The sequence below is a fragment of the Anarrhichthys ocellatus genome, unplaced genomic scaffold (assembly GCF_004355925.1).
Source record: "Anarrhichthys ocellatus isolate YVR2014 unplaced genomic scaffold, GSC_Weel_1.0 scaffold251, whole genome shotgun sequence".
NCBI classification, from domain to species: domain Eukaryota; kingdom Metazoa; phylum Chordata; class Actinopteri; order Perciformes; family Anarhichadidae; genus Anarrhichthys; species Anarrhichthys ocellatus.
In genome coordinates, this window is record NW_022280280.1 from 39,928 (window position 1) to 43,325 (window position 3,398).

At 38.5% G+C, this 3,398-nt stretch overlaps 1 long non-coding RNA gene across 1 annotated transcript; it reads right to left on the minus strand.

The window, feature by feature from the left end:
* Positions 1–326: 326 nt before the first annotated feature.
* Positions 327–3,355, minus strand: LOC116401113 (uncharacterized). Its single transcript, XR_004213971.1, has 2 exons — positions 2,656–3,355; positions 327–2,495 (listed from the first exon to the last, which is right to left on the minus strand). It is a non-coding gene; the product is annotated as an uncharacterized LOC116401113 (long non-coding RNA).
* Between the last annotated feature and the right edge of the window lie 43 nt (positions 3,356–3,398).

The following is a 3,398-nucleotide window of genomic DNA, read 5'->3' on the forward strand; positions in this document are numbered from 1 at the left end:
AAAACTAAACTTTACCTTATTTCTAATTGATATTAACTTCTGTTACAACAAACAATATTTATATATATATATTTATACATATGCATATATATTTATAAATGTATTTATATACATATATAATTATATATATATATTTATACATATTTATATACATTTTAAATATAGAAAATGTGTATTGCATTAATAGATGTTATAAGGAATATAGTGATTGGTCAGATAGTTCTGAAGAAGCTAAAATTATTTTGCATCATTTAATTAATATAACAAATAAAACAATCTGGAGATTAAAAGTATTTAACTTCCAGAAATAAAAACATCACATGTTCTCCAGCTGATTATTTATAAAGAGCACACAAACAATAAACTTACAGCAAAAATCTTTTTCAGTCTTCTGATGAAATCTTTGTACAAACACTTTACTTCATCTGAACGTTTCTGACTCCAGATCAGAATCACCTGAACGAGTCTTCAGAAGTCAGACTTCATGATAAAAAGCTTCAGTTTCCTTCTGATGAACTCGGATCACATGATACCAAAACACCTGAAACATAGAAATGTGCTAAAAGACATTTGTACTTTTAATAAACATGATGAAATGTGTAAATAACACAACTTGGCATCTTATTAAGAGATTAATATTCATTCATTTTATGTTCGTTCCTCCTTTGAACCGTCTGTGTATTATTAGAAATGCTTAAATGTGTTCCAGAGAACGATGATGATCATTTTTATGTTTTTCTATCATGTGATCTTTAACACTTTAAGTTTTTATTCCTTCACGTGAACCATCGTTAAATATCTTCAGTCTGTGGTTCATGTCTCATGCTTTAAACCCTGATGAGTGAGACAGTCCACCTGTCGTCCTTCACACTGAGATAATTTTGATTTAAACTCATCAGAATGATTAAACTCCTTTTTTTAAATCTATAATGAAATGTTTGTAAAAAATCTGCAGATGTATAAACGTCCACACGCTGTTCTCCAACATGTGGACTGAGATGAACCGTCATCAGTAAACACTGTGACCAAAGTTCAATAAAGACAGCTTTTTGGTTAAAGGGTAAAACTCTCCAGTCAGTGTTGATGGTAAATGTAGTTCATGGAGGCAGTCCTCAGTGCTGCTGTCATGTGACTAAAGGCGAGATAGAGGAAGAAGAACTACAGACTGTTTCAGATTGTAGTCCTCCACACAGCCAGAGGGCGCTGTGCTCTACATGGAGCTCACAAACACAACTACTGCGTTCTCTTTGCTTGTATTGCTAACAGTGATGATGGCATCCCATAATATGAGGTCAGAGGACGCTCTGGACGAGGACGCTCTGGATGAGGACATCTATAGTGTTCAGCTGTATTTATTGGATCCATAGAGGCAGCACAGACACTGCGGCTGCATTAGTGTCGAGGATATGACCTTCAGAAGCTCGCGTGCAATGCATCCTGGTACATGTAGGCACAGCCGGCTCTGCAGCAGGAGGATTCAGCACTCTGGGTCAAAACAGCGGGTCTGAGGAAGTTTTTTCTTAAATAAACTACATTCACTGTCAACACTGACTGGACGTCCATCTTTAACATCTTCACCTTATCTCAATAAAACCTTCCTCAAACAAGCTGATTGGTTAAAACCAACCAATCAATAAGACAAATATATGATCAGGTTCTATACAAGTATAAAAGAAACAGCCATGCTAACATGCTAACAGGCAGCAGTGATGTCATGTTTCAGTCAGACAGCAAACATCTTCCTGTTTTTTTTTAAAAACACCACCAATCTACGACTCAACAGTATACCCCCCCCCCCTTCCTGAAACAAACTAAACTTTCTGAGATTCTTTAAAAAATGTTTCACTCTGGAAAGATTTCTGTAAACTTATAAATTCTGGCTTGACGTTGTTGTTCCTAAATTGAATTATTTTCTCTTTTTTTTGCTTTCACAAATGACAGAAACACAGATTTTAGTCTCTCGGACTATTTGATAGTAAAATTCTACATAATGTTTCTAATGTTAAACTACGTTTAGCTTTAAATTACCATATAAATACAGTTTACACTGTTTGATTCCCACAAGAAGAAACATTATAATCCAGCTGAACACAGCAGGTTGTGACTCAAGTTGTTGATATCCAAAGGCATTCTGGGTAGTGTAGTGTGGTGACCATTAATGTGTCGCATCTTTGAGTCCTATGACACTGTATAAATCCCGCCCTCCCAATAAGAAAGCCCCGCCCACTCCAACGTGTCTGGGCGGGGCTACAGCTGACGATGATGTAAACAGGTCACATGGTTATACTTCCTGTTTCTAAACCTAACAGCAACATTCAGAAAATACTTCAGGACACTTCTGTGAAACAGGAAATGACATCATCTCCAGCTTTCACAATAAAAGTCTGACAGCAACGAGTGATCACGGTGACATCAGCGGGTCCCTGACCCCCATCAGCTGAGATGTTAACTGGGATCGGCTCCACACTCGCTCTCCTCTGGGATGTCCTGCAGGTCTGAGGGGTCAGAGGTCACAGGTTACCATCAACATAACGTGTAATAACAACCGATAACAGTTATTGACGCACAATAACGATCGATCGTTAACAGTTCGATCGATAACAGTTATTGACGTGTAATAACGATCAATAACAGGTATGGATGAGTCCTACTGACCCCTGGGGCTGTCAGAGCGAGGAGAGATTCTCATCACTTCCTCCTCCTTTCCTTCCTCGACGCCGTCTAATTGGTCAACGGGATCCTGGCTGGCCAATGGTGCGAGGGGGCGTGGCTCCAGCTCCCTGCTGCCCCGCCTCCTGCTCCCCTGCTGACACAAACACCGTAGCTTAGCTTAGTTTAGCTTGGTTTTGTTAAGCCACAAGGCCATGAGCTGGTTCCTAAACCCTGAACCGTGACGGTGGTCCTGAATCTGAGGATTGGTTTCACTAAAGCAGAGTTAAGACATTCAGAATAACAGAAAACATTTAAACGTTGGTCCAGTCTGAGGAGGTTCAGACTAGATTAAACAAGCTGGACGTCATCCAGATAGAAGAGCATTACTTTATCCTGGTTTACTTTATCATGGTTTACTGTATCCTGGTTTACTTTATCCTGGTTTACTGTATCCTGGTTTACTTTATCATGGTTTACTGTATCCTGGTTTATTTATCATGGTTTATTTATCCTGGTTTACTTTATCCTGGTTTACTTTATCCTGGTTTGCTTTATCATGGTTTACTGTAGGACATGACAGGCAAGTCTTCCATCTCCACATCTCTTGCTCATCATGGTTTACTGTATCATGGTTTACTGTATCCTGGTTTATTTATCATGGTTTATTTATCATGGTTTATTTATCCTGGTTTCCTTTACCCTGGTTTACTTTATCCTGGTTTACTGTATCCTGGTTTACTGTATCC